The sequence below is a fragment of the Ovis canadensis genome, chromosome 1 (assembly GCF_042477335.2).
Source record: "Ovis canadensis isolate MfBH-ARS-UI-01 breed Bighorn chromosome 1, ARS-UI_OviCan_v2, whole genome shotgun sequence".
NCBI lineage: Eukaryota > Metazoa > Chordata > Mammalia > Artiodactyla > Bovidae > Ovis > Ovis canadensis.
The window spans coordinates 179,124,797-179,144,800 of NC_091245.1; the positions used below are offsets into that span (position 1 = coordinate 179,124,797).

Consider the following 20,004-nt stretch of genomic DNA (forward strand, 5'->3'; position numbering starts at 1 on the left):
TGCCATTTCCTTCTCCAGAGGATCTTCCTGACCCAGGGATCGAACCCAGGTCTCCCACACTGTAGGCAGACGCTTTACCCTCTGAGTCGTAGTAGTATGTATACATTAATCCCAAACTTGTAGGTTATCCTTTCTCTCTGCCCCTCACAAACATTACTTTCATATGCACTAGGAAACTAAAACATTTGTGTGACTCTTTTTCTTGAAATATTTTCTTCATTGTGGTCATCTAGTACCAAATCTACAATATCACCAAGGTATGATTATATTTTAACATAAAAAATTTTAATTTTGGCTTCGGTGCATAATCTAGCATGTTTTGACTTTCAGCATTATGATTTCTATCAGGCAATGTATCTCACCAAAAGTGTAAAATAAAGTTACATGATATACATATATTTTACCTTAGTATTACTTGAAACAATGGAATGGACTTATGAGCACAGTGATGAATTTATAATCTGAAACTCAGAAGCTGTGTTACACTGTGACTTGGGTATATAATTCATTCTTCAGGCAAGGGGCTGTCAATAGGCAGCTTCAAAAAATAATGAATGTTTGCAGTAATAATTTCATGGGTTGACTGAAACTTAATAGACTTTATTTCCAATTTAGGCTCGTGATATGTTCCAATAGAAACAGTCTCAAATGAAATATAGTCTATTATAATACTATTTAATCCTCTCTTATTTTGTTAATCCTTTGTTGCTCTTTTATTCGGTTTTGTGTTTACAGCTGAGGCAGACTGTGTTAGTCACCACACTTTTCACTTCACTGCATCTGTCTCAGCCTTTCTTAGTTTATTCCCCATTACCCAGGAAATGGATGTCCAATGACTAATTATCTCAGTGATGAGGAACCTTGTTTCAGCTCACTACGGCCAGCCTTCCTCTTGGCCCCTTTACTCCTCAGCATCAGGTAAAAGAGGAAACCAGAAAGACTAAATCTAGATTAGTTCATCCTGTTATTGCCAGTAGATCAAATTAGGGACAAGATGATTAAGACTCATATGTTAAGTTTTTGATGTTCACTGTTATGGAAACATTTGACTTCCGGGAACAGAGATTTCGATGGGCTTGAGTTTGCAGGCCCACATGTAGAGAGACAATACGTACAAGGCATAATCTTAAAATTTGAGAAAGAATGAGACAAAAACTAGGAGAGTCCTGAAACCTTTAGGTTGCTGAGTGTATGATACATAGCAAAAAATAATGGCTCTTATTCAGGGGTACATATCAGATTCACTTGAGATGATTTTACAAAATTACAAACTCCTTAAGGGAATTTGATGTACATTTCTGGAAATAACTAACCATGGTTTACTTATTGTCCAGATAGTACTCAAACCAATTAATTTAATGAGAAAAAAATGAATGAAATGGCTTATCATAGTTGAAAATTCATTGGCAGGACTTTTCCTTTGGGTCCTTTGTCATGGTGCTCATAGAAACAATGACTACTATGCTTTTTATGATACTAATCCACAGAGAAGAGTCTAACATCACAGACTAAATCTGCAAAAGAATAGGCCAACTCAGTGAGTATAGTAATCATCATGAATCGCCTCTTATCTACACTAGACTAAAAAATCACATATTTAAACAAGATTTCACCATGAGCTTATTTTTAAACTCAATGAATAAACTACAGTACATAATGAGAATTCATTCAAGTGTTACTCTTTGTGAAAGTAAATGTCGCTCATTCATGTCCAACTCTTTGCAACCCCATGGACTATACAGTCCATGAAATTCTCCAGGCCAGAATAATGGAGTGGGTAGCCTTTGCCTACCTTAACTCTTTACCTACCCTAAAATCAAAGAAATGTATATATAAATCTAGTAACTAATCTATAAAAGTGAAGCAATAATTCTACTAAAATATATCATGTCGAAATATTGTAGATATTAATAGAAAAGATATGGATGTACCAGGGGATGTTTCTTTTCTTCTAGAGTTGATACCAAAGTATTTGCGAGTAAAGGAATAAGAACAGTAGCACCAGAAGAAAGAAATTTTCAATGGAAATATAACATCTGTGATAGGATTGACAGAAGAAAAACGGTTGGTCTCCTTGGTTCAGGTAAAATGACTCCTCTGCAGAGCTAAAACATAAAGGACAATAATGACAAAGAGTTGACTTCTTTAGCAGAAGATGCTAAAATGATTCCCTGGACAGAAATCAAGAATGTTTCTATGTTCTCAACTGCGCTCATCATCTTGCTGGCCATCAGTCAGTGTTAATAATTATAACATGTCTGTCCCTACTGTGACCTCTGAGAGAACTTGTCTTCCAAATCCTTTCTCCTGAGAAGAGCATCCCTTTCCTTCTGCTCCAGGGCCAACCCACTTCCTTAGGCAGAGATGGCTCTCATCCAGATCCAGACCATTCCTGCTGGCAGCTCTTGTCTGGATCCAATTGGCCTCAGCTGGAGGTCCAGATGGCTCATTCCTTATTCCCCAGCAGGATTTCAACAGCATCCACCCCTTCCTGGTCTCTCTGCCATTACTGCCATCAGGCCTGAATATTTTCCCTAGATCCTAACAGCAGATTAGTAAAGCATGTTGATTTTATTCCCATAGAATAGAAGTCGGCAATAGAAGGAAGACAGTTTCAAAAGGCTACAATAACTTTATACAATGCAAATAAGCAAGGTCCAGTTGTGAAATATTCTGAAAGTTGGCTTTATTCATGGCATTTCCTGCATATATAATAACCTTGGCATCTATATAAAAATATCTATCAACATCTATTGATCCATCTATCAATGGACAGATAAAAAGACATGTCAGATTAACAGACGGATGGAAATTGCTTGAAAACTACCGCATTAGATAGAGATTGGAGAAGGCAATGGCACCCCACTCCAGTACTCTTGCCTGGAAAATCCCATGGATGGAGGAGCCTGGTGGGCTGCAGTCCATGGGGTTGCTGAGGGTCGGACACAACTGAGTGACTTCACTTTCACTTTTCACTTTCATGCACTGGAGAAGGAAATGGCAACCCACTCCAGTGTTCTTGCCTGGAGAATCCCAGGGACAGAGGAGCCTGGTAGGCTGCCGTCTCTGGGGTCGCACAGAGTCAGACACGACTGAAGCAACTTAGCAGTAGCAGCAGCAGCAATAGACATAGTAAAGATAGATATATGGAGATAGATAGCCATATCTATACCTGCATCTATACGGACACATAAAAATTTTCAAACAACTAAATACTCTGTTTAAAAGCCATAATAGATAAATCTATATCAGTAGTTATCTATTTATACAAACATTTTTAAAGAGTTTCTGAGAATTTGTCAGTTTACCTGTGGTTGCCATATTATATGAAATTTTCACCAAGTTTGAAAGTTATGACTGGGATGATCTAAATACAGACTCTTTGTCAAATGCAAAATTCAATCTGGAAGACTTTCTAAGGCAGCCAAAATTAGGTTAGTCTGACATAAGACTTAGGTTATACAGAGTATAAAATTTCACTTTGCAAACCCCAAAGAACCTATCTGTCATCTTCCAGCAAAGGTGAATTGAAAAAATGTGGTAGTTTGCTAGGGTTCCTGTAAGCTTCTCAAGTGGCTCAGTGGTAAAGAATCTGCCTGCCAATGCAGGAAACACAGGACACACGAGTTGGATCCCTCAGTTGAGAAGATCCCCTGGAGAAGGGAATGGCAACCCACTCCAGTATTCTTGCCTGGGAAATCCCATGGACAGAGGCACCTGGTTGGCTGCAGTCTATGGGGTCTTAAAGAGTCAGACACAACTAAGCAACTGAGCATGCAACAAATTATTACAATCTGAGTTGCTTAAAACAACAGAAGTTTATTCTCTCACGGGTTTGGAGATTCAGTGTATGAAATCGGGGTGTTGGTGGGGCCACACTCCCTCTAAAGGCACTAGGGAGCAATCTGTCCTCGCCTGCTGGCAATCCTTTACATTTCTTGGTTTGTGGCAACACAACTCCAATCTCTGCCTCAGCATATACAAGGCCTTCTTCCTGAGTCTCCTCCGTGTCTTCAAATCTCTCTCATAAAGTCACCAGTCACTGAATGTAGGGCCCACCCTAATTCAATTTAACTTGATTACAACAGTAAACACCTAATTTCAAAATAAGGTACTGAGGTTAGAACTTTAACATATCTTTTGGAGGGATAAAATTCAGTAAACAACAGGAACCATTAGCCAACATATGTGGAGACTTCACCTAGGCGAGGTACTAAATACCCATCTAGAGAGACAGGCCCCAGGCTATAAGATGCTATGAACACAGTATACAAACAGAGCTGCAATCAGGACCCTAAAAATACATTTTTTTAATTACTGTCCAAAAAAACCCCCATTTGATAGTGAAAGAGGGTACAACGAATGATTATGTCAAGACCATAGTCATAAACCAGCACTATCCTGAACAAACTGTAACAAAATATTTACCTTAATCCTAAAAGGAAAAAATCACAATATCAGGCTCTTGAATCACAAGTATTATTTTGCATTTGAATTGCTTGTCAAATGAGCAACTCCATGTAAAGTGCTCTAGGGTGAGGCACAGAAGGCTTTATGTGTTTAATGATGGATAATAATTTCCTTAGAGCAATAAACAACTGAAAGAAATTGTTTATGAATGTTGAGGTGTTTTAGTTTATTCAACAATCTTTTTTTTAATTTATTTATTTTAATTGGAGGCTAATTACTTTACAATAATGTGGTGATTTTTGCCATACATTGACATGAATCAGCCATGGGTGTACCTGTTTTCCACATCCTGAAGCCCTCTCCCACCACCCTCCCCATCCCATCCATCAGGGTCATCCCAGTGCACCAGCCCTTAACAGCCTGCCTCATGCATCGAACCTGGACTGGCGATCTATTTCACATATGATAATATACATGTTTCAGTGCTATTCTCTCAAATCATCCTACCCTCACCTTCTCCCAAAAGTCTGTTCTTTACATCTGTGTCTCTTTTGCTATCTTGCTTATAAGGTCATCATTACCATCTTTCTAAATTCCATATATACACATTATATACTGTATTGGTATTATTCTTTCAGACTTACTTCACTCTATTTATTCAACAGTCTGTAACTCTTTTTGCTATGAACCTTTTCATGCACTTATAAACAGAAAAACTTAGCTGAATTTAAACCTGACTCTCATTTTCAATTTATATTGCTTAGCAGCTCCCAAAGAACCTTCTCTGTCTTGCCTCAGTGTTTTTGATCACAGTTGGCAGGAATGTTACTGGCTATCTTCCCTGAATCTTGTTTCTCACACTGCCAAATTGAACCCTTAATTTTAGACTAACCCTTAGTCTAAATCTTTATGAACAGGGTATGAGACTGTACAATAATTGCTTAGCTATCCAAAGTCACTGAAATTCAAATGCAATAATAGAGTGAGAAGTTTGAGGTTTGTTTTGATCTTCACGGAAGAAAATCCAGAGAAAAAACTCAACCAGTAGATAGTTTATCATAAAAAGTAGGTCATCCCACAGAATAAAATGATGACTGTTTAATTAACTAGAAGCCCAAAACCCCAAAGTGAGTAAACTACGGTGTTTGTCTTTTTAGAGATTAGCCTTTTCTACACCTTATATATCTGCTTAGGTCCTGGATAATGATAATCAATTACATAGCTTGAAACCTTGAGATTACCTACCCACCTATGTTAGGTGTTAGGGTAACTATATAAAAATAAGATGCCGCAAGTCTGCAGACATTTTTGTTGCCTATTCAGTATATGCTCACACGTATAACTAGAAAACTGCAGTAATAAACCAGTGACCCCAACTACCATTAAGAGCATCCTAAAGCAGGATGTGACTCAGTGTGGACTGGAATCATAAAGAAATTCTGAGTGAGTGTTATAAAGTGCTGCTCCTTGATGATAAGACGATAGAATATACCAGGAGAGGAAGAGAATGTACAAAATCATAAGCAGAAGAGAGCGGAAGGAACTAACATTTATTGAGTAATCACTCTGGGCTGATCAGAGTCCTTCATACACCTTACTTTGGACCCTCACAGCCAGCCTGGGAGGTAAGCAGAAGTGACAAATAAATCACCAAAGTGACACAGCTAAAAGGCAGCAGAGAGAATATCGGAACAAGTACTCTGATTCCAGAACCTATTTTTGTGCCAGACTCCCTCAAGGGGGCCTATATATAAGGAGACTGGCCTGGCAGGAGGCAGGGCCTTAGTGCTGGATGGGAGAAGGATCTCCCAAGAAGAGGAGCCTCCGCTCTCGAGTCCCTCTTCAGCAAACTGTCCCCACACTGAGGTGAAGTCTCCTAATTTGGAAGTTGGCACCCAATCTTCATTTTCTCTTCTACAGCTATTTAAAGGAATTACTCTAAGACTTCATTTATTACAAGGAAATGTGTGGGGGCAGAAAATGACTTTACATAGCTGCCTGTGGGAGTGATTTTTAGCAGCTTGAATTTATGTGAAAATAAGCTGTAATGTAAGTATAAATGTGAGGAGTCAGTCTACTGCCATTTTGTACATTTCAGGGTCATTTTTATTCACTTGTTTGACATGACTTACCAGATTATTTTTCCCTTTCACATACAAAGGACCTTGCAAGAATAAATGGAAAAAATAATTAACTCATTCGAGAAGTTGCTCAGTTCAGCTACCCACTCAAGGGTCAAAATTTCAAAAGTATCAAAATAATTTCTACGTGGATAGTCCATATAGGAAAGACTCTCAAGGGTCAGGAAAGCCTCCAGGATAAAGAAAAGCCCTGGACTAATATAACTTTTGATGTGCATTTTCTCGTTAGTGGATAAGAATCCAGGGGTTTCTTAGCACACAGTGATAAAAGGAACTATTGATGCCATCTCCTCACCTCTCTCATGGTAAACAAGGTCTACCATGAGACCTTTTTTCCACTGGTTAATTAGTGTTGATAAAGCCATGTGAAATCCTAAGATAAAAAGGCTATGTACTATGTTGATGAATGTGTCATCAGGAGCATTCTTTGAGTTTTCTTAAACTGAAATATGAATTCTGCTGAAGGTACTTCATATTCTTTAAGATCAGGATTTCCGCAAAGTAATTTTCATACTGATTAAAATCAAGGTTTCAGTCAGGTAAACACAAGTAGCTAAAACTGTGTAAAGATGTTTTCCTCCCTTAGTGTAAATGGGCAGAGATGCAACACATTAACTCATAGACAGGTTAAGAGCAAAACAACTTTCCTTCCTCTGTAATTTGTTCAAGAAAACTGTCTAGGAAAAGAAAAAATAAGGATGTGGGAAAAAGCTAATGCTTTCACAAGGTCACTGGACAGAGTGAAATAAGAGCCTCCACAACCTAGACCACTAGGTCACTGGAAGGTTTTTACTATGTATCAGACTCTGTGCCAGGCACGCAAGGTACAATCTGAACATGGCAGATACAGAGCTTGCAGTCTCACCAGGAAGCCACACAAGTAAGCCAGCAATGAGGACAGAAGATAGTAAGTGACGAGGAGATTTTTCAGACTTGGAATATCTAGGAAGATTTCTGGGGAAAAAGCCACATCTAAGCTGAGACATGCTGTATGAAGATGTTACCTAGACAAAAATTTGGGGTGAACTGGGGCGGGAGTCAGAGTGGGGCAAAGGTTTATACTAGAGATGTTCCAAGTGCAGGTACATGTGTATTCAAAGGCCCATGGTATATTCACACTGTATTCAAGAAACTAGAAAATAGTTCAGTATGTCTATGGCACAGAGGGTTCCTTAGATAGGGCCTGTTCACACAAATATATTGAATTAAATAGCCACGAGCCTTACCCTCAAAGACATGAAATCCACTTGGGTAGACACAGCTGAACTATGGACTAACTACGTAGGAAAGAAATCAAACAAGTGGGGGGAAGATATCTCACTTCTCTGCCTCCTCTTCCCAGGATCCCTTCTGCACATGAAAGTTTTGTGAAAATGATGAGGAGGGTATCCATATTGGCTCAAGCTCCTTGGAAGAGGTTTACCATTCGTCTGAGTATAAGCACGCTCTTTGGTTCTCCTACAAGAAGAAGACGTATATCAAAACTGCACAAGACAATACAAGTGAGTATCAGTATTTGACTGAGGGTAGGAACATGTGGTAAGGAAGACACATGGAAAAAACATCAGGTAACCTCAGAGAGTGCAGAAGTTGGCCAAGAATTTAGTGAGTCAATACACATTGCCCTTTGATCTGAGTGGGAGTTCGGTAAATGGACCAGAAAATTACAACGGGAGGTATATAGAACACAGAGATCATTCTCTAGGGAAATTCTAAGCTCTAGTTACAGAACTGATAGGGAAAGAGTGGACTCCTTTTAGATGTCAAATCCCTTATGACCTTGTGCAAGTTGTAGTCAGAAACTCAGCTGCTTCCATAACCAAGGAAGAAGCAAATTAAGATAAGACTGAGGGAGCCACATTCGTTTTAATGCATGAGTCACTACAATGGTCATTCCTCCCAAGGTTTATATATCTCTCTCAAAGGGGTCATTTTCCATGAGGAGATTATCAGAGACTTGATTTAGTCAAGAGATTTAAGACTTCATGCTCCTACACTTAGCCTCCTCTAGGGGTATAGACTTCCTGCTCTTTTTGTGCTAGTGAGGATCACATCACACTAAGGTACACATGGGAAGGTCCACCAGCAAGCAGATGGGGAGGAACTGCTATGCAGTTTTGTTTTGTTAGTGTACACTTTAGATAATCATAAGAGTGTGTGTATGTGTGTGTGTGCTAGAAATAAAATACCACAGGAATAAGGAAGGGAAAAAAATGAGGGAATGGGATGGGACGGATATAAGTGTAAATGAGGAGAAAGAATATGCAAGAAAAAATAAAACGATAAGGCAATGAAAGTATAACAAGGATAGAGAGCAGGAAAATAATTAGGTGAAGCATGCAGGCTAACATTTATGTACATTTTTACACACAAAAAAGGATATGTTGTTTCTGGGCTATATAAGTAGTTTGAAAGAACTGACTGGAAAGATCATATCAATTTCATAAAATGGTTCTCTCCATGAGGGAAGTGGGGAGGAAAATGGAATTGGTCGGGTGGAGGGAAAAAAGTCAATTGTATCTGTGCTTTAAGTTCAAAACAAAAGTGTGAAAATGGTCCCATTTTTAAATTCCAGGCAGCTACCTGGGGATTTGTGATATCTCTGCAGTTTTATTGTGATGATGGTATGCGTAATTTTTTAAAACAGAAAAAGAATGAAGAAAAGCATGGACAGGGTTTTGATGACAAAGTGTAGAGCATGGAAGTACACTGTCTACCAGCTAATTACCAGCCAAGTGACACAGGCAAAGACTTAATGTCACAGCAGTCCGGGAGTGACTGGAGGGCAGTTTCTACTCAGGGTAAGGAGAATTACCTTCGGTGCTCCTTCTAGTCTCTGCTTTTCCTAACATCACCTCTAAGAACCACACTGGCTGCATAGCAATTACTCAGGGCTCAGCTTTGTTTACTTTTTGAGGTTGCTGATTAACTGATGTGTTTTCTGTCAACTGAAATTTACAGACACGTTACCAATGTTTGACAGGCACTAGGAGCCTGAGAATTTCCTGAGGAGAAAAATGCAGCAAGCTTTATTGGAAGGCTTTTAATTCCCTTCTAGCTAAAGCAGTGTTTCCTACCTTTGTTAATACCATTGGTGTGAAATGGTAAAAATCCCCCACTAAAATTCTTGTTTACCAGGTGTCTGCACTTCCAAAAGGTAATGTTTCTTCTAAACCAAGATACAGTGTCATAGATACTTGCAACACAGATTCTTACTAATAGGCTATGTTGACCAAGCAAGAGAAGCTTTTCATATTTTATGAAGGGGAGCAGAAGTTAAAGCTTCCAGTCAACAAGCTACCCAGGCTCTGAATACATAGAGACCTGGGAAAAAGAGAAACTGAGGTACTTTGAAAGACAAATGAACAGAAGCAAGTACACAGAAAAAAAAAAAAAAAGATTGGTTTGTGTCTTTTATTTTACAGGAGCTATAGTAACCTAGGGCATGGACAGGTTAATGAATTTACTGAAGCCACACACGATGAGGTTAATAGCAGTTGGAATCCATGGATAACTCTACATCAGAAGAAATAAAAACAATGACATATAGAATGACTTTTAGAAATCCTTCAGGCACACAAACATAAAATCTAGATAATCTGAGAAAGTGTCACTGAAGTTTAGAAGAAAGGAAGATTCTGTGATTTAAGAAGTTCATAATATTTTTGTCTATTTATTTAATATAAGCCATGTCAGTACTCACTATCAACCCATACTGGCCCCAACTAACCAAAAATGAAACTAGGCAAAAAGTAGCTGAGGGTCACAAAGCCCTGCATCTTTATAAATTATCACGTCTAGCCTGTTGCTTAGCTACCACACAAGCCTGTCTTCGTACCCTGTACTGCCTGCAGCAGCAGCAGCTGCTGCAGTTACTTAATTATACTGGAGCAAATTCTAAAGGAGAGACCAAGAAATTATTATATGGATACAATTAAATGAAAAAAAAAATATCCTGAATGTTTAAGATAAAATCTGTGGCCTGAGCTAGAGTCTGAAAATACTGAAAGGGTAAACTGTGGCTCTGGAATACTTCTGGTTCATGATAGAAATTTCAGTAGTAGAACTGGAAGCAAAGGAACAATTGATCATTCACCTGAAAGCAACTGCCAGACAGCACTAACTCTTTGGTGGTTTTGTGCTAAAGAAGAGAACGGTCTGCTTCCTGCCTAACAGAGATTGAAAGCTAACTTGCCAATCTTCTACCCTTATTATAAATAGTTATATGCCTGGCCATGTGCATCCATCCATGAGAAATACATACACATGGAGAAATATCACTCCCAAATATATTTACATAGGTATAAATTTATAAGGAGGTATTAGTACCTTGTCTGAGATGGTAAGAGACGACTGTTACACAGCCACAGTATAGTTTCTCTCATTACTAGATGAGTACAAAAAATTAATGAATAAGCACAATGAAATTGAAACAGAACTGCAGCTCTGGCAGATGCTTCTCTAGTGTGAGTTTTCTTCTAGAGAGGATGAAATGCAGATGCAAATAAAAAGTGAAAGTTTAAATGTGTTTTGTATGAATGTGAGGAGTAAACATGTCAAACAGCTGAATTAGTTGCATATGTGTTAAGAGAGAAGTGTGATATCATTTGAAGAGCCTAAATTGGAGGTGAACAAAGACAACGACCCAGAAACAAACTCTCTAGGTGTTAGTGTCAATAAAGGAAATGAGAAACAGAACAGAGAGACTAGAGAGGAGGTGGGGGACAGTCTGATCAAATTATGTTCGGTCAGATTTAAAAAGTGTGAGGGAGAAAGGGCTAAAGTGCTTGGGAAAGGGAAGGAAGGATGGAGAAATTCATACCAACATACTTTAATAAATAACCAAATAAATACAATTTTAAACCAACTTGCAATAATGATATAAATATGCTGTTGAAAGAACAGATGCAAGCAGAAGGTTAGATGAGGAAGAAGCATGCTATTTGGTAACCAAGAGAGAACTAAATATTTATGTCATGACATCTAAGTTACTAGTATCCAGGAAGATGGAGGGTAGGTCATCCAAGTAAGTGACTATTTAGAATACTGAAATCTTAACCCCTTACATCCGATTACAAGCAATGTAATCTTTTTGTTGAAAATCTCACTGATACATAAGACTCCTCCCTGCTCAAATAACACACACAGTAGTATTTACCCTCATGTAGAAACACAGAATCCTTATCGTGAGTCTGCTGAAGTTTTGGATGTTGTGTGGCAATTGAGGACTTTGGATTTCAGAATGGAATCACTGAAATCCTCCCACCTACTAATCTCATCAAGATGCCAATTCTTAGCATCTCTTCCTCTGTGGCAAGTCCAATGACATGGAGGGCATTTCGCGAAATATCCCCAGTCTGCTGCTCCAGTTATTTAAGCAGTTTCTTCCTTCATCCCTAAGCTGCCTTCCTAGGCATCCTTTGCTCACTTTCTGGTTGGAACCTAATATGAAGTAAAGATTGACAGAGGGAAATAAGCTTTAGTCATTTTATGTCACACTGACTCACAAAGAAAAAATACTTTGCTAAACAGCACAACGTATGAGATTCATGCATAGATTGACACTGATTAAGAGAAACCGTATGCTAAATTTTTTGAGATTCAGCTTATTTTATTTTTATTTTTTTAATTGGAATATAGCTGCTTTTGGAGTAGGAAATGGCAACCCACTCCTGTATCCTTGCCTGGGAAATCTCATGGACAGAGGAGACTGGTGGGCTATATAGTCCATAGGGTCATAAAGAGTCGGACACCACTGAGCATGCACGTATAGTTGCTTTACAATGTGGTGTTAGTTTCTACTGTATAACTATGTGAATCAGGTATACGTGTATATATATCCACTCCCTTCTGGGTCTCCCATTCCTCTCCCCCATCCTACCCCTCTAGGTCATCACAGAGCACCAAGTTGAGCTCCCTATGTTATATAGCAGCTTCCTACTAGCTACCTATTTCACACATGGTACTGTATATATGTCAATGCTACTTTCTCTTGTATGAGTTCATCCCCAAATTATATACTACTTGATAGATAGAGGGAGAGTGCCTTGCTATTATCACCTTGCCTTCTCTCATCTAATTTTTGCCTCACACTCACCCTTGTGCACACTGTCCACACTCAGAATTTAGCCAATTTTTCACATTGACACTTCTGTGCAGGAGAAAAATCCCCAAAGAATACCCACTCTATTATGTGCTTCAAGATAAGACATACACAAAAATAGCATCTTTTGGAACATGTCACCACCTTAAACACAAAATCTTCCACAATTCCTGCGTCTTGTTCATCATTCCTTCTTCTAAAAAGGAGGCAGGAGAGGTTAGATGAAATGTAGTAAGCATTTCCTCCCTTGAGTACCTGCTTGCTCAATATCTTAACTTTTTAACTATACTTAATATTTCCTTTGGATTAAATGTCTTAGATACAAGATACAGCTACACTAAACATGAATGGGTACCCAAGCTTAATACAAATGACCTGGATGCCTCAAGGGGAATTTTTGATACCTGTCTCTGAAATTAGTAGGTGTAGATAAATGACCCCCTTTATTTCAGAAGGAAAGAAAGTTCTAGGTTTGTCATTTGGCGTGTGTGTGTGTGTGTGTGTGTGTGTGCATGTGTGTGTCATTGTTTTAAACTGATGTACCCTTGGCAATCAGAAGTTTCTTCACTGCTTAGAGATGACTGTATCTAATGTCAAAGAATCAGAGATAAAGAGCTAGAATGGAAAAGCCTTGGGTTTTCCCAATTGAAAATGGTGGCATAGAAGACCCTGAACTCACATCCTCCCGCAGATATGGTGAATCTACACCTACTCATACAGCAGTTCTTCCTAAAGAAGGACTGAAGCCTTGCCGAACAAATTCTACACAACAAAGGGACCACATAGAGATGGACTAGAAAGTAAGTGAAATGTGTCAAGAAATGATAAATATCATATGACTTACTTATACATGGAATCTGGGGGAAAAAAACAAATGAACAAATATAATAAAACAGAAATAGTTTCATAGATACAGAGATCGAACTGATGGTTGCTAGAGGATATGGGGGTAGAGGGACAAGCTAAACAGGCAAAGCAGATTAAGAGGTACAAACTTCCAATTATAAAATAAGTCACACGTGATGTACAGCACAGAAAATATAGTCAATAATATTGTAATAATTTTGTAAGGTGACAGATGGTAACTAGACATCATGGTGATCATTTCATGATGCATAAAAATATCAGATCACTATGTTGTACACCTGAAACTAATATAATATTTAAGTCAATTTTACTTCAATTAAAAATAATAGAATGAAAAGTCTTACTGCCTTGATAACTGGACATGAGAATCTGAAAGTCCCTCCAACTAAGTGGACCACATGAAACTCAGGAAGAAGGCAGCATGAGTGAACAAAAAGGTTAGATAATGAAAAAGCAAGAATGATTAACTGACCTAGACTCATTTTGGAGAGATACTACTCATTCCTGTAGAAGCAGTTGGTGGTCAAAGTATAACCCATTCTTATATGATATGTTTATTTCCCAAATATCTGATAACAAGATGCCTCCATCTTTAAGTTCTCCAATTATCTGTGGTCATGCTTCCTGTAGTTTATATTTTCAGTAGATCAAGGCTTCATTATCAGAGGATTCTACATATCTCGTAAGAATTCTGAACATGATTAGAATCAAATGCTCTCACGGTCATCTCTTATCCTGCTTCATAGCAAAGTCAATCACCTGAAATCAAATATTACACATCTTTATTTTTAAAGTCCTTCAACCAACTTCTATGCTTCCTTCCCTACCACCATGGAAATTTCTCATTGGAAAAACTTTCCTCTCAAATAGCTTAGCTTCCTAACACATAGCTGCATCAACCAGGATAAGCATCCTTAAATCTCACCTTTCATACTGTCCCTAACTTGTATCTCCCCAAGCTAACTGAGTAATGTCTAGATTCTCTTTTATGTAGAGTTATTTGAGCATTCAGCTTCTACTTCACAACAGTGACTGCACATTGGAATCACTTGAGAACCATACAGCATGCCAAAAATCCAAGGTCCCATCCTATACCAAATGAATTACAGTCGCTGTGGGTGAGACCAGAATATCAGTACATGTTTAAATCTCCTCACATGATTCTAACATACAGCCAGGGTCAAAAGCTTTTCTGGCCCAGCGCTACTTGAGCTATAATGTGTATAGAAACCATTGGGTGAGCTTGTTAAAATGCAGATTCTGATCAGTAGACTTGAAATGAAGGCCCAAGATTCTGCATACTGATTGTAAAATTAAAAGACATTTGCTTCTTGGAAGAAAAGCTATTACTAACCTACATAGCATATTAAAAAGTAGAGACATTACTTGCCAACAAAGGTCCATCTAGTCAAAACTATGGTTTTTCCAGTAGTCATGTATGGATGTGAGAGTTGAGCTATAAAGAAAGCTGAATGCCCAAGAATTTATGCTTTTGAACTGCAGTGTTGAAGAAGATTCTTGAGAGTCCCTTGGACTGCAAGGAGATCAAACCAGTCCATGGTAAAGGAAATAAGTCCTGAATAATCATTGGAAGGACTGATACTGAAGCTGAAACTCCAATACTTTGGCCACCTGATATGAAGAACCAACTCATTGGAAAAAAAATCTGAATGCTAAGAAAGATTGAAGGTGGGAGGAGAAGGGGATGATAGAGGATGAGATGGTTGGATGGCATCACTGACTCGATGGACTTGAGTTTGAGTAAGCTCCGGGAGTTGGTGATGGACAGGGAAGCCTAGTGTGCTGTCCATGGGGTCACAAAGAGTCAGACACAACTGAGCAACTGAACTGAACTGAACCACAATTGGAGTAGCAAGACTCTAGCCCAGTAATTTTCAAATTTGTGGCACACTGAAATCACCTGAGAAGTTTTAAAAACTCATGCCTGTTCCAGTGTCTCCTCTTTTATCTATGGGAATTTGACTAGATTTTGTATCCCACCGTTGTGTGAAAATTGTATAAATCTTAATTATGTTGAATTGGTTTATGGTACTTTCAGGTCTACTATATCCTTCTACTTTCCTGTATATTCAATTAATTTTTGAGAATTTGATGTTGAAACTCCAACTAAAAATCGTAATTTATCTACTTAAAAATAATTATAATATATAGTAGAACTACATGTAACTTTGTTCTGTATTTTCCAAGTCTCCTGTAAATGTGTTATCATACTTTCATAATTTAATAAAGAAAAAAAGAGACAAAATAAAAAAAAAATAAACCTGATGCCTGGGCCCTAGCCCCACGCATCAGGATTTTTAGTTTCCTAATTATTTCCATACCCCTATTTTAGACCATAAATGCAGGAAGAATGAGTCTGTTATATCTGTCACCTCTTCCACTTCCAAACCAAAAGCTATCTCTCCAATATCAATCTAGCTGTTCCTCTTGAATGCAAAAGCTTCTGTATTCTAAAATAAGGCTCTTATTTTAAACAGCATTTTCCCATCCCAGTTAAAGAATATTGTGTGTGTTTATAGAACAACTATCTAGTAAACCAGTATTAGCTATTGTTACCTAGGACTTTTTTATGCAAAGACCCAATACAACAATACCCTCAAGGATCTGCTGCTGCTGTAAGCAGCACTACAGTAGTGTCTGACTCTGCACGACCCCATGGACTATATAGCCCACCAGGCTCTTCTCTCCATGGAATTCTCCTGGCAAGAATACCGGAGTGGGTTGCTATGCCTTCCTCCAGGGGATCTTGGGATGACCAAACTCGGGTCTCCTGCATTGTAGGTAGATTCTTTACCACTAAACCACCAGGGAAGCCCACCTTTAAGTATGTCTTTAACTAAACAGACATTTCTCCAAAGAAGACACACAGATGATAAGTGAAAGTCACTCAGTCACATCCAACTCTTTGAGACCCCATGAACTATATAGTCCATGGAATTCTCCAGGCCAGAATAGTGAAGTGGGTATTCTCCAGGGGATCTTCCCAACCCAGGGATCAAACCCAGGTCTCCCACATTGCAGGTGGATTCTTACCAACTGAGCCACAAGGGAAGCCCAAGAATCCTGGAATGGGTAGCAGATCTTCCCAACCCAAGAATTGAACCCTGTAATGCAGGGTCTCCTCCATTACAGGCTTTACCAACTGAGTCATCAGGGAAGCTCACAGATGGCAAACAGGTATATAAAGAAATGCTCATCAACATCACTAATCACTCAGTTCAGTTCAGTCGCTCAGTCGTGTCCGACTCTTTGCGACCCCATGAATCGCAGCACGCCAGGCCTCCCTGTCCATCACCAACTCCCGGAGTTCACTCAGACTCACGTCCATCAAGTCAGTGATGCTATCCAGCCGTCTCATCCTCTGTAGTCCCCTTCTCCTCCTGTCCCCAATCCCTCCCAGCATCAGAGTCTTTACCAATGAGTCAACTCTTTGCATGAGGTGGCCAAAGTACTGGAGTTTCAGCTTTAGTATCATTTCTTCCAAAGAAATCCCAGGGTTGATCTCCTTCAGAATGGACTGGTTGGATCTCCTTGCAGTCCAAGGGACTCTCAAGAGTCTTCTCCAACACCACAGTTCAAAGGCATCAATTCTTCGGCGCTCAGCCTTCTTCACAGTCCAACTCTCACATCCATACATGACCCCTGGAAAAACCATAGCCTTGACTAGGCGGACCTTAGTCGGCAAAGTAATGTCTCTGCTTTTGAATATGCTATCTAGGTTGGTTATAACTTTTCTTCCGAGGAGTAAGCATCTTTTAATTTCATGGCTGCAGTCACCATCTGCAGTGATTTTGGAGCCAAAAAAAATAAAGTCTGACACTGTTTCCACTGTTTTCCCATCTATTTCCCATGAAGTGATGGGACTGGATGCCATAATCTTCGTTTCCTGAATGTTGAGCTTTAAGCCAACTTTTTTCGCTCTCCTCTTTCACTTTCATCAGGAGGCTTCTTAGTTCCTCTTCACTTTCTGCCATAAGCGTGGTGTCATCTGCATATCTGAGGTGATTGATATTTCTCCTGGCAATCTTGGTTCCACATTGTGCTTCTTCCAACCCAGCATCTCTCATGACGTACTCTGCATATAAGTTAAATAAGCAGGGTGACAATATACAGCTTTGACGTACTTCTTTTCCTATTTGGAACCAATCTGTTGTTCTATGTCCAGTTCTAACTGTTGCTTCCTGACCTGCATACAGATTTCTCAAGAGGCAGGTCACGTGGCCTGGGATTCCCATCTCTTTCAGAATTTTCGCAGTTTATTGTGATCCACATAGTCAAAGGCTTTGGCATAGTCAATAAAGCAGAAATAGATGTTTTTCTGGAACTCTCTCGCTTTTTCGATGATCCAGAGGATGTTGGCAATTTGATCAGAAATGCAAATCAAAACTACATTGTGATATCACCTTATACAAGTCAGACTGGCCATCATCAAAAAGACTACAAATCATAAATGCTTGGAGTGTAGAGAAAGGGAACCTGCCTACACTGTTGGGGGTACTGTAAATTGGTGCAACCACAAAGGAGAACAATATGAAGATTCCTTTAAAAATTAAAAATAGAGTTACCATATGATCCAGCAATCCCACTCCTAGGCATACATCTGGAAAAGACAAAAATTCTAATTTGAAAAGATAGTATGCATCCCAACATTATCCCATAGCAGCACTATTACAACAGCCAAGATGTAGAAGCAACATAAACATCTGATAGATGAATGGGTAAGTAAGATGTGTGTATGTGTGTGTGTGTGTACACATAAACAAAGGAATATTACTCAGCTATAAAAAAGAATTAAATAATGCCATTTCCAGGAACATGAATAGACCTAGAGATTATTGTACTAAGTGAAGTAGGTCAGAGAAAGACAAGTATCATGTAATATCACTTATGCCGTTGATGTTTAGTTGCTCAGTCATGTCCAACTCTTTGTAACCCAATGAACTAGTAGCCCACCAGGCTACCTCTGTTCCTGGGATTTTCCAAGCAAGAATACAAGAGTGGATTGCCATTTCCTTCTCCAGAGGAGATATCACTTATATGTGTGATCTAAAAAATGATACAAATGAACCTAAAAAATGGAAACAGACTCAGATACAGTAAATAAATTGATGGTTACCAAAGAGGAAAGAGTGGGAAAGATTAACTATTGGATTGGCCAAAAAGTTTGCTCAGGTTTTTCTGTAAGCTTTTATGGAAAAACATGAATGAACTTTGGGGCCAACCCAATTTTAGATTTGGGACTAACAAATACATATTACTGTATATAAACTAGATAAACAATAAGGACCTACTATATGGCACAGGTTACTATACTCAATATCTTGTAATAACCTATAATGGAAAAATATCTGAAAAAGAAAATAAAAATATACATATAAAACTGAATTGCTGTGCTATATGACTGAAACTATCACAACATTATAAATCAACTATACTCAATAAAAAGTTGCCTGTCTTGGAAAAAAGTAGTATCTTTAGCACTGATAAATCCAGGTGGACTTTTTCAGTCATCAGATCTTAATAATAAGATTGATAGGACATTGTTCCAAAATTGGTATCAAAATATGGGCTCATAAAATTGGTACTTAAGAGTGCCAAAGTCTTACCCTGGGGGTAGTCAGTGGGCTATTTACTGTATAGAAGCCCATCTGGATGTCAAGAGAATCACTGCTGAGTTAATATGGTGAGTTAGATTCAGTGGCTTACTAGCACTAGCTTACTAGGCAGACACTCCTGTGTTTAAATTCTCCAATTAATGAGTTCATTTCATACCAGCCACAAGAATTAGAATTATTCAGCTTGCATTACACATGCACCATATATATATGTATATATACATATATATATATATACACATGCACTATATATATACACATATATAGCTTCCCTGGTGGCTCAGTGGTTAAAGCGTCTGCCTGGAATGCAGGAGACCCGGGTTCGATCCCTGGGTCGATCCCAGGGAAGATGCCCCGGAGAAGGAAATGGCAACCCACTCCAATACTCCTGCCTGGAGAATCCCATGGAGGGAGGAGCCTGGTAGGCTACAGTCCACAGGGTCACAAAGAGTATAGAATACTCTTCAAATCCCTTGAACTATGTCTCTTTTATAAAACCCTACAGAACTGTCAGAGAAGAGAAAGGAGAACCCCATAGTACCTTTGAACCTTAAGCTTTAAAAATATACTTCATTTTATATTCATTTATTTAAAAACATAGACTCTTAAATACTAATCCATAGTTTTCTTGATGGGATTGTATTGCCAGTGAACTATATATATATATATATATAGAGAGAGAGAGAGAGAGAGAGTATTTTAAAATACATATATATTAAATCATGACTTGTCTATAACCTTTTGCTCAATAAACATTAGCATCTTTCCTTTGCATATTATACCCCAGTCAGTCTGCAAATATAATTGGCAAGTAAGACTCTTTTTCAAATGTTAGTACTCTCATTGT

The 20,004-nt window shown here is 38.6% G+C and overlaps 1 non-coding gene across 1 annotated transcript; it reads left to right on the plus strand.

The window, feature by feature from the left end:
* Nucleotides 1-19,426: 19,426 nt before the first annotated feature.
* Nucleotides 19,427-19,505, plus strand: TRNAS-GGA (transfer RNA serine (anticodon GGA)). The gene has a single exon. It is a non-coding gene; the product is annotated as a tRNA-Ser (tRNA).
* Nucleotides 19,506-20,004: the final 499 nt, after the last annotated feature.